We start from the raw sequence: 12,149 nt of genomic DNA, 5'->3' as shown, positions 1-12,149 counted from the left end.
GTGTCCCTGACGGCAAGAAGGTCCTCCTCGAAGACGAACGGAGCCGGAGAAACAGGAAAGGGGAGGGAATTTGAGTTCTAGACTGAGGCGCCGGGATGAACTAAAATGGCGGTCGCAACTGCTCCAGCAACCTCGTGTGGCTGACTGAGGAGCGCAGAAGAGAAGGCCTGGACAGTGGAGACAGTCCACTGGTGCCGGGGCGGCACTGGATCGCAGCTGCGGCAAACCGGCGGCGCACGAGGACAGCGCAGAAGAGCAGAGGCGGGTCAGCCAGCCCCTGGCTGGGCCCATGCGGATCCGGAGGTGAGCGTGCAAGAGAGCAACAGCAGTGGGGGCCTGCCTGGCAGGGAAGAACACAGTGCTGGGACTGGGACTCGAACCGGGCCCCAAAGACGCCACAGAAGAAAATCTTGTGGACTGGGGGACCTTGCAAATGTCGGACGAGCAATGAAGTAAGATGGTGGGTGGCGCTTGAAGAAACAGGACGGGATAGCATCCCCTGCGGCGAGTAGCAGGAATGCTGACCATAAACACCGGTGGGGAGGCATTGGCCAGCTGAAAAGAGCACCAATGAGAGCCATGGGGGCCCGACTGCTGTCCTTGGAGGGAGAGAGCGGTAACAATGAGGTCAGGTTTTATAACTAATGGAGGGAAAAGGAGCAGCTAGATCCCACTTAGCAGTGTGGGAAGGCGAGCAGTAGTAGAGACTTGGGCTAGGCCCTGGTGCCCCAATAAAGGTATTACTGATGAAGAGCTCTGAGTGCACTGACTGCAGAGCTGCCCGAGATAATATCTAGTAAGTAGACAGCTCGAAGATGGAGAAAGGGGGCACCAAAAGCCATAGTGAGTTTGCTGGTGGGGCTACACCCATGCTACGTCACGCCTACAGCAAGGAGAGATACCCAGCGGTAGCATTAGTAGCGGGGAAGGCAGAGAAACAAGCCATTACCATATGGGATGTTAGAGGGTGGCTGCTCCCACGGTGAGCAAGGTGAAAGGAACTTCTGAGGACTGAATCCCCACAGGGGATACGCAAGGTGGTCCAAGGAGCTAGATATAATGTTCTGAACGTGGGCACCCCCAGACCGGAGTGCAGGAGGAGAGCAATGTAGAGAGGGCCATGAGTAATGAAAACTAGCTGATGCCCTAGGGAAACACAAGTAACACCTACCAGTTATGAGAGCGACAGCTGAACCCCCTTGCCTGCTGGGAGACCGGGGGGACTTGACAGCATAAGAGAAATACCAAGACACCTGTGTTGTGAGCCAAACAGGTAGAATCTAATAAAGACGACCAGCTTGGAGAGATCTGTGAATAGTTTATGCGCCCTCCCAAGGCCGCGCCATGAGTAAAGTGCTCAAAAAGGGGGATGGAGAATTGGGGGGATCCCAGGGTCTGGGGGCAGTCAGCAGGAGGTTGGAACAAACATTGCTTGTGTCGATGGAGACAATGTCCTCCACCCTCACGGTTCAAGGTGGACTGCAAGATATAGCAGCATCGAGACAGGCCCTAGAGGTCAAAATTGACACGCTTAGTATTAACTTGGGCCTACTGAGAGACGATCACAGGTGCCTATCAGAGGGGGTTACCGCGACTGAAAGGGAGATTTCCGAGACGATCCCTACAGTGGCTGCAGTAGGAGGACGAATGGACTCTGTGGAAGCTAGACTACATGCACTTGAAAGCAGAGCAGAGGACGCAGAAAACAGAGTGCAATGTAATAATATTAGAGTGGTGGGACTCCCCGAGAAAGTTGAGGGTTCAAATATGGTGTGCTACTTGAAAGAATGGATTAAAAAGGAAGTGGCCCCAGAGGGTCTTTCCCCCTTCTTTGCCTTGGAGCGGGCACACAGGGTACCGACTCGAAAGCCTCCTCTGGGTGCCCCTCTAAGACCTGTGGTAGCGAGGTTACTCCACTTCAAAAACAGAGACTATATTTTGCAGCAGGCTCGAGTGGGCGGCAGCATTACAGTGGAGAACAATAAGGTTTCCATATTCCCAGATTTTTCCAAGGAAATGCAGCGCCAGAGGGCTGCCTTCACCGCTCTGAAGAGACAACTATGAGAGGCAGGAATAATGTATTCCATGCAGTTCCCTGCACGACTCAGAGTGGCAACACCCACAGGAGTACAATTCTTCACTGCACCTCAAGAGGCCTGGGACTGGGCGAAGAGGCAGCCCAACCCAGGCCCAAGTGGCCTGCCCAACTACGGAAGAGGAAGCACCGTCCTCACTCATGGCGACGGGGACCTGCGATACAGACTGGATCTCCCACGGCACAGGAAACACAGAAAGGCAGGCAGGAGGTGTGGCTGTGGCAGTGGCGGCGTCCTTGGTGGATCGTCACCAGACCCCGGATCCTCGCTCAGGGAGGTGAGTGAGGACGAGACTGAATCGGATGGAGACTCATTAGCCTCAGTACCTTCCAGCGAGATCCTGCCACTGGTCACCCCAGGAACTGCAGATGACATTATTTAGCCTCACCCAGACACTGAAATGGATTCTCACCCAGACTGGATAGAACTGGCAATACTTCATGTGTTTCAGAATCAGATCACACTGCAGCAATAAGATATCCTTTGTGGCACGGCATATAAAATTTATTCCAAGATGTGCAGTATTGGGAATCAGGTGGGTGCTTGGGAGGCCCGGAGCCCGAGACCACGAACTGGCAGTCATATCACGCCCCGCAGATCATAGCCCGAGCGTTAGTGGGAATGGAGATGTTTGATTATTGCTTGTTTGACTGTTTGGGTGAATGGATCACACTGTTCGTCCTGGGGTGTGGGAGTTGGGAAATGTTTAAATCAGTTAAAGAAGACTGTTTTCCACCGCACATGCCTAATGCCAACTGTGTTACTATTGGAGAGGCCCCATTTGGAGGGTAGGAGGGACCCTCATGGACATCCAAGTATCATGACTTCTCTATCCAATGGCTGACCCCCTAGCTTTTAAAGTACTCACATGGAATATTAGGGGGATGCATTCGCTGAGTAAACGTCATAAGGTATTTTCACACCTCACTAGACGAGGGATTCACATAGCCCTACAACAAGGGACACGTTTAGATGCCAAAGAGGGGCGGGCCCTTCAACGTAGGTGGAGGGGACGGGTTTATTGTACTACATACTCAGCTTACGCACGAGGGGTCCTTATTTGGATCAAACCTGGAGTGCCCTTTCAGCATGTCACCTCCATAATTGATCCCTTAGGGAAGTATGTCATGATCATGTGAAGGCTAGAGGGGCGAGAGGTAGCGATTTGGAGTTTTTATGGTCCTAACATTGATCAGCTGGGATTTTTACAGACCCTTTCAGAGCACTTCGCCTCCCACTTTATGGGGCCTGTAGTATTGGGCAGAGACTTTAAATGTTTATCTGATAAGGCCCTAGAAAGATCGCACCCCCTCTGCAGGAACCTCCGATTAGGTGCACCACTAAGGTTTTTCAAGAACGGCAACAAGAATGGAGACTGGTGGACGCATGGCGGATTCAGCATCCAAGGGACAGGGATTACTCCTTCTTTTCCCTGTTTATGACCTGCATGTGCGACTGGACACCGTCCACGAAATGACACGCTCAACTGAATACTTCAGCAGAACGATCTCGGATCATAATCCGTTGTTATTAGGACTTCACTGAATGCGCCCCTGATCCCCGGTTCCCACATTGCCACTCAGGCCAGAACAGTTAGAAGACCAGGTTTTCAGAAATGCCATTGCATCTGACATAACTGCCTATTTCAGTGACAATGAAGGTTCCACGACCTCACGACTCCTGGAATGGGACGCCTTTAAGGCAGTGATAAGGGGGAGACGTATTTCAGCAACCAAAGGTGTTCGGCACACGATACTACATGACATTGAGAAGGCAGCCCATGAGTTGAGGGAGCGGAAACGCCCCAGAGAATCAGAACTCCAGAGAACAGTCATAGAAGACCGTGAGCGAGTAGCGAAAGGGGTTGAAAGACTACACTGTCATGATTATAAAGCCTACTTGGCGAGAACACATGCAGAAGGCGACCGAGCAAGCTTGTTTTTGGCATGGTTGGCAAATCCAGCAAAGAGGGGATCAGTAATAGTTGAGTTAGGAACATCCCTGGGTCAGACGATCTATAGCCAGGCTGCCATCAGGAATTTTATAATTATTACTCAGATCTCTACCTGAGTAAAGTCTAGTCATAGCTGACAGATATCCAAGAGTTTTTAATCAGACATTAATCTCCCGGCACTATCGAAGCAGGAATTGGAGACCAAGGGGCAGGCAACTGCACTCTCGGAGGTGCAGGCGGCTGTCACTAGCATGGCGTGAAACAAGACCCCGGAATTAGATGGCCTGCCAGGTGCATTTTATTTCACTTATATGGCAACACTAGGGCCCCGATTATTTAACAGGTACAAAAAGGCCAAGACATCTGGGACCCTCCCCTCCATCAGCACAATAGGCCCTTATCATTCCCCTTTTGAAACCCAGGAAATCACCCACCGATGTAGCTTCCTACCGCCTCTGTCAATGTTATCAGTAGATTACAATATCCTTAGCAAAATTCTGGTGTCACGCCTCCTACCCCATATGCCTTGCTTGATCCATAAGGGATCAGCGGGATTCATACCTGGACGACATACAGCCCTTAATACACGCCGCCTATTCTCGCTACTCGATGACAGCTTTTATGATAAAAACAGAGCAGTGGTGTAAGGAAATGCCTCCTTGGCATGCTTACCCCTTGACCTTTTGCCTTTTGTTGATGCCAGTTATGATTAAAAGTGTGCTGGGACCCTGCTACCCAGGCCCCAGCACCAGTGTTCTTTCCCTAAACTGTACCTTTGTTCCCACAATTGGCACAGCTCTGGCACACAGATAAGTCCCTTGTAAATGGTACCCCTGGTACCCAGGGCCCTGATGCTAGGAAAGGTCTCTAAGGGCTGCAGCATGCCTTATGCCACCCTGGGGACCCCTCACTCAGCACATGCCCACTGCCTCACAGCTTGTGTGTGCTGGTGGGGAGAAAATGACTAAGTCGACATGGCACTCCCCTCAGAGTGCCATGCCCACCTCACACTGCCTGTGGCATAGGTAAGTCATCCCTATAGCAGGCCTTACAGCCCTAAGGCAGGGTGCACTATACCACAGGTGAGAGCATATGTACATGAGCACTATGCCCCTACAGTGTCTAAGCAAATCCTTAGACATTGTAAGTGCAGGGTAGCCATAAAGAGTATATGGTGTGGGGGTTTGTCAAACACAAACTCCACAGTTCCATAGTGGCTACACTGAAATCTGGGAAGTTTGGTATCAAACTTCTCATCACAATAAATGCACACTGATGCCAGTGTGGAATGTATTGTAATATGCACCCAGAGGGCATCTTAGAGATGCCCCCTGAATACCAGTCCGACTCCAAGTACTAGGCTGACCAGTTTCTGCCAGTCTGCCACAACCAGACCAGTTTCTGGCGACAAGGGGAGAGTGCCTTTGTCACTTTGTGGCCAGGAACAAAGCCTGTACTGGGTGGAGGTGCTTCATACCTCCCCCTGCAGGAACTGTAACACCTGGCGGTGAGACTCAAAGGCTCATTCCTTTTGTTACAGCACCACAGGGCATCCCACCTAGTGGAGATGCCTGACCCTCCAGCCACTGCCCCCACTTTTGGTGGCAAGGCTGGAGTAGATAATAAGAAAAACAAGGAGGAGTCACCCACCAGTCAGGACAGCCCCTAAGGCGTCCTGAGCTGAGGTGACCCCTGCCTTTAGAAATCCTCCATCTTGAGTTTGGAGGATTCCCCCAATAGGATTAGGGATGTGCCCCCTCCACTCAGGGAGGAGGCACAAGGAGGATGTAGCCACCCTCCAGGACAGTAGCCATTGGCTACTGCCCTCCTGACCTAAACACATCCCTAAAACTAGTATTTAGGGGTGACCCAGAACCCAGGAAATCAGATTTCTGCAACCTACACACACAAGAAGGACTGCTGACCTGAAAGCCCTGCAGAGACGACGGAGATGACAACTGACTTGGTCCCAGCCCTACTGGCCTGTCTCCAGACTCAAAGAACCTGCACAGCGACGCATCCGAAAGCCTCAGAGGACTGCCCTCAGCCGAAGGACCAAGAAACTCCCGAGAACCGCAGCACTGTTTACCAATAGCAACATTTTTGCAACTTTAAAGCAACTTTTAAAGAATTCACTCTTCCTGCCGGAAGCGTGAGACTTCACACTCTGCACCTGACGCCCCTGGCTCGAGCTCCAGAGAACCATCACTGCAGAGAGGACTCCCAGGCGACTGCGACCTCGTGAGTAACCTGAGACAACCCCCATGCACCCCACAGCGACGCCTGCAGATAGGATCCAGAGTCTCCCCCTGACGGCGAATGCCTGGAACAAAGAACCCTACACCTGGACCAAGCACTGCACCCGCAGCCCCCAGACGAAAAAGGAACCGACCTCCAGTGCAGGAGTGACCATCAGGCGACCCTCTGCCTAGCCCAGTCGGTGGCTGGCCCGAGAAGCCCCCCTGTGCCCTGCCTGCACCGCAAGAGTGACCCCCGGGTCCCTCCTTTGATTTCTATTGAAAACCCAACACCTGCTAAGCACACTGCACCCGGCTGCTCCTGTGCCACTGAGGGTGTGTTTTGTGTGCCTGTTTGTGTCCCCCCCAGTGTTCTACAAACCCTCCCTAGTCTGCCCTCCGAAGACACAGGTACTTACCTATTGGCAGACTGGAACCGGAGCATGCCTGTTCTCCATAGGCGCCTATGTGTTTTGGGCCCTCCTTTGACCTCCGCACCTGACCGGCCCTGTATTGCTTGTGCGGTGACTTTGGGGCTGCCTTGAACCCCCAACAGTGGCTGCCTATGCCCAGGAAACTGAACTTGTAAGTGCTTTACTTACCTCAGAAACTTAACCTTACTTACTTCCCCCAGGAACTGTTGATTTTTGCACTGTGTCCACTTTTGAAATAGCGTATTGCTATTTTAACCTATACTGTGTAGGTTACTGCTCTAATTCAAAGTTCCTTACTTACCTATGTGGAGTACATTGCATTTTGTGCATTTACTTCAAATCTTGAATCTTGTGGTTCTAAAATAAATTAAGAAAATATATTTTTCTATATAAAAACTATTGGCCTGGATTTAAGTCTTTGAGTGTGTGTTCCTCATTTATTGCCTGTGTGTGTACAACAAATGCTTAACACTACCCTCTGATAAGCCTACTGCTCGACCACACTACCACAAATTAGAGCATCAGAATTATCTAATTTTGCCACTATCAACCTCTAAGGGGAACCCTTAGTCTCTGTGCACACTATCTCTCACTTTGAGATAGTATATACAGAGCCAACTTCCTACATTGGTGGATCAGCGGTGGGGTCTAAGACTTTGCATTTGCTGGACTACTCAACCAATACCTGATCACACAACTAAATTCCAAAAATTGTCATTAGAAATTGATTTTTGCAATTTGAACTACTTTTAAAAAAAATTTAAAGACCTTCTAGGGCCTTGTGTAAGTCCCTGTTAGCATTTCTTTTAGAGTTTAAAAGTTTGTAAAAGTTTAGATTTAAGTTCTAGAAGTAGTTGTTAGATTCTTAAAAAGTTATCCCAACTTTTAGAGTGATAATGTCTAGCAGAGATGAGATGGTGGAACTCAACCTCACCCTTACCTGCATATAGGGATGTCCGAGTTAAGGACTCTCTGTAAGCTAAAAAACAAAGACTGGTCCAACCCTACCAAAGTAAAGCTCCAGGAGCTTTTGGCAGAGTTTCAAAGGGACCACCCCTCTGATGATAACCCTACAGATGGGGAAGTTAGTGAACAGGAGGTTGATTGCCCCCCTCCAGTCCTAACCAGGGAGAACAGGGTTTCTCAAGCCCTGACTCCACAAATCATAGTCAGGGAGACTGGTTCTTCCACAGGGGAGACCAGTAACTCTGGAAGCATTGAGGGCAGCCTCAATGAAGATGACCTCCTGTTAGCCAGGATGGCCAAAAGACTGGCTTTGGAGAGGCAGCTCCTAGCCATAGAAAGGGAAAGACATGAGATGAGTTTAGCTCCCACCAATGGTGGCAGCAACATAAATAGGGTCAGAGACAACACTCATATCCTTAAAATCCCCAAAGGGATTGTAACAAAATATGAAGATAGTGATGATATCACCAAATGGATCAAAGCTTTTGAGAGGGCTTGTCCAAACAGAAAAGTAAACAAATCTCACTGGGGTGCTCTCATTTGGGAAATGTTCACTGGAAAGTGTAGGGATAGATCCCTCACACTCTCTGGTAAAGATGCAGAATCCTATGACCTCATGAAGGCTACCCTGATTGAGGACTTTGGGATCTCAACTGAGGAGTACAGGATTAGGTTCAGGGGGGCTCAAAAATCCTCGAGCGAGACCGGGTTTGATTTTGTTGACTTCTCAGTCAAAACACTAGACGGTTGGATAACTGGCAGTGGTGTAAATCATTATGATGGGCTGTATAACTTGTTTATGAAAGATCATCTGTTAAGTAATTGTTTCAGTGACAAACTGCATCAACATCTGGTAGACCTAGGTCCAATTTCTCCCCAAGAATTGGGAAAGAAGGCAGACCATTGGGTCAAGACTAGGGTGACCAAGACTTCCACAGGGGGTGACCAAAAGAAAGGGGCCACAAAGCCTCCCCAGGGGAAGAGTGTTGAGACATCCAAGGGAAAAAGTAAAGAGTCTTCTACAGGGCCCCAAAAGCCTGCTCAGGAGGGTGGGCCCAGAGCCTCTTCGCAGTCCTCAAATGGGTATAAGGGTAAAAACGCTGATCCCAAGAAGGCCTGGTGTCGCATGTGTACTCAACATGGACACCAAACTGGAGACAAGGTCTGTCCCAATAAAAGTCCCACAACACATACTACTCCAGTTAGCACTGGAATAGCCTGTCTCCAGGTGGGATCAACAGTGTGCCTAGAGAAAATCCAGGTTCACACTGAAGCTACATTAGTCTCGGAGGGTGGGGTGGACCTAGCCACACTTGCTGCTTGGCCGCCTAACATGCAAAAATACAGGCAGCAGCTCTTAATCAATGGGACTAGACTAGAACCCCTGAGGGATACAGGTGCCAGTGTCACAATGGTGATAGACAAACTGGTTTCCCCAGGACAGTACCTGGCTGGACAGACATATCCAGCCACTAATGCTGACAATCAAACTAAAGTCCATCCCATGGCAATGGTAACTTTAGAATAGGGAGGGGTCACTGCCCTGAAACAGGTGGTAGTCTCCTCTGCAATTCCAGTAGAATGTCTTCAAGGGAATGATCTGGAGTCCTCGAAATGGGCTGAGGTAGAGCTCAAGACCCATGCAGCCATGCTGGGTATCCCTGAACTGGTGTGTGTCACAACAAGGGCACAGTGCAGGGCTCAGGGTGAAAAAGAAGTGTTGGAGTCTGGAATAATGGCCCAACCTTCCAAGAGAAAAGGAAAGAAGACTGGGGAACCAGCTTCAACACAGCAAAATAAACAGAACCTCTCTTCCCAGGAAGATGTTCTATCCCCTGAGGGAACTGAGTCCATGGAGCTGCTGGAGCCTTACCAGGTTGAGCTCTTGGGCCCAGGGGATCCTCAAGGGAACAGCTGTGTAAGGGGCAATAAACGTGTCCCACTCTTGAAGGCCTAAGACAGCAAGCAGCTGAGCAAGAAAAAGGAATTGTCAGTGGAACCCACAGGCTCTATTGGGAAGATGGACTCCTTTACACTGAGGCAAGAGATCCAAAACCTGGTGCCACTAGGAGAGTGGTAGTGCCTCAGGAGTTTAGGGAGTTCATTCTGACCTTAGCCCATGACATTTCCCTTGCTGGGCATTTGGGACAAACCAAAACATGGGAGAGATCAGTCAAGCATTTCTACTGGCCCAATATGTCCCAGGAGGTAAAGGAGTTTTGCACCTCCTGTGTCACCTGTCAAGCCAGTGGTAAGACAGGTGGCCATCCAAAGGCCCCCCTCATTCCACTTCCAGTGGTGGGGGGGCCCTTTGAATGAGTGGGAGTGGACTTAGTGGGTCCACTTGAACCTCCCACAGCATCTAGTGTATCCTAGTAGTAGTGGATCATACTACTAGGTACCCTGAAGCAATTCCCCTTAGGTCCACTACTGCCCCTGCAGTAGCCAAAGCACTCATTGGTATTTTTAACAGAGTGGGATTTCCTAAGAAGTGATTTTGGACTGAGGTATCAACTTCATATCAGCTTACATAAAGCACATGTGACATTTAACAAGACATTGAAGGGCATGATCATGGGGCTCCGTGAAAAACTCAAAAGCAGATGGGATGTCCTATTGCCATTTCTGCTTTTTGCCTACAGAGAAGTGCCACAGAAGGGAGTAGGGTTTCCCCCCTTTGAGCTTCTGTTTGGCCATCCTGTTAGGGGACCACTGGCACTTGTAAACGAAGGCTGGGAGAGACCTCTCCATGAGCCTAAAAAAGATGTGGTGGACTATGTACTAGGCCTACGTTCATGGATGGCAGAGTACATGGAAAAGGTAAACAAAAACCTTGAGGCCAGCCAACAACTCCAGAAGATGTGGTATGACCAAAAGGCTGCTATGGTTGAGTTTCAGCCAGGGCAGAAAGTCTGGGTTCTGGAGCCTGTGGCTCCCAGGGCACTTCAGGACGGATGGAGTGGCCCTTACCCAGTTCTTGAGAAAAAGAGTAAGGTCACCTACCTGGTGGACCTAGGCACTAGCAGGACCCCAAAGAGGGTGATCTATGTGAACCGCCTCAAATTCTTTCATGATAGGACAGATGTAAACATGTTAATGGTTACAGATGAGGACCAGGAAGCAGAGAGTGAACCTCTCCCTGATCTCCTCTCCACTGACCCGGAGGATGGCTCAGTAGATGGAGTGATCTATTCAGATACCCTCTCTGGCCAACAGCAAGCTGTCTGCAGGCAAGTCCTGGGGGCTGCGGGTGCAGTGCTTGGTCCAGGCATCGGGTTCTTTGTTCCAGGCAGTCGCGGTCAGGGGGAGCCTCTGGATCCTCTCCTCAGGTCCGCTCAGAGTTTTGGGTCCGCTACGAATTGCCACAAGGTAAATTCTGGCTCCATAGATCAGTCACTGAGGCGATCACTAAGCATTGGCAGACAGGACGAGCTGAACCTCCCCTTTCAAGCATCTGTCAATACTTAACTAGTAGTGCAGGCACATATAGGTCAGTGACTTTCCTTTATGGGAGAATGAAAGCAGCTCTTTGCCAACCCTTCACAAGCCTTAAACAGAAATGGGAGTAGGACTTGGGCACAGAAATTACCAATAACGAGTGAGGGAACATATTGGCCTGGGTGCCGAAAGTCTCTAGAAATGCTAGATTCAGACTCATTAATTTATATGTACTACACAGAGCATATGTGACATCAGGCAGGCTTCTGAGGCATTTTAATTTAGTGGAAGCCAAATGCCCGAGGTGTGGAAAGGAGGCAGTAGAGTTTTTTTCATATGTTTTGGAACTGCCCGGCTCTGGAGGAATTCTGGACCTCAGTGGTTGGTCCAATAGGGGAAGTCATCGAGAGAGAGGTCCCTTATGACCCTAAACAATGCTTACTCAATTGGTATCCACACACGGCCCGACAGAAGGTGACCAATCAGTTTCAGGACCTGGCACTGCTGTTGGCAAAGAAAGAAATAACTAGGAATTGGAAACAGGTACGAGGCCCCCAATGCGCGGCCTGGAAAAAGGAAGTGTTACGGTGGGCGAAGGCTGAAGAAATGGTGAGGGACTGAGAGGTAAGGCGAAGTCAGTGACTGATTGAGAGAACCCGGGCCTGTAGTGCTTTGATCTGTCTCTTAGAGAACTCGCATAATACACAAAGTTATGATGCACTACCCCCTTTAACAACATGACATAATGCACAACCCAGGCACGTAGCAGCAAGTATTTTGAGAAGTATACCTAAAGGGGACATTAGGAGCAGCACACAAGTGGGGATCCCGAACAATGCTTGAAGTTAAATGCAGCAGGCACACATGTAAATTGGGGTGGCAGAGGACAAATGGGGAGGGAGTAGCCACACTGTCTAGACATCCTAATCAGAAAAAAAAATTGCCTGTTATAACTAATGATTTGACAATGCTGAAAGAAGGTTGTTAACGTAGAGGTCTGAAAGTGACACATTTTTGCTAAAAA

The 12,149-nt window shown here is 49.7% G+C and overlaps 1 protein-coding gene across 2 annotated transcripts in view; it reads right to left on the bottom strand.

Moving 5' to 3' along the window:
* The window catches only part of LOC138246226 (C-Jun-amino-terminal kinase-interacting protein 4-like), a 545,850-nt gene that overhangs the window by 190,859 nt on the left and 342,842 nt on the right, over positions 1-12,149 (bottom strand). The gene's annotated exons all lie outside the window — the stretch shown is intronic.

The sequence above is a fragment of the Pleurodeles waltl genome, chromosome 7, assembly GCF_031143425.1.
Source record: "Pleurodeles waltl isolate 20211129_DDA chromosome 7, aPleWal1.hap1.20221129, whole genome shotgun sequence".
NCBI classification, from domain to species: domain Eukaryota; kingdom Metazoa; phylum Chordata; class Amphibia; order Caudata; family Salamandridae; genus Pleurodeles; species Pleurodeles waltl.
The sequence above is the reverse complement of the archived record's forward strand: the minus strand, read 5'-3'. Positions and strand labels throughout refer to the sequence as shown.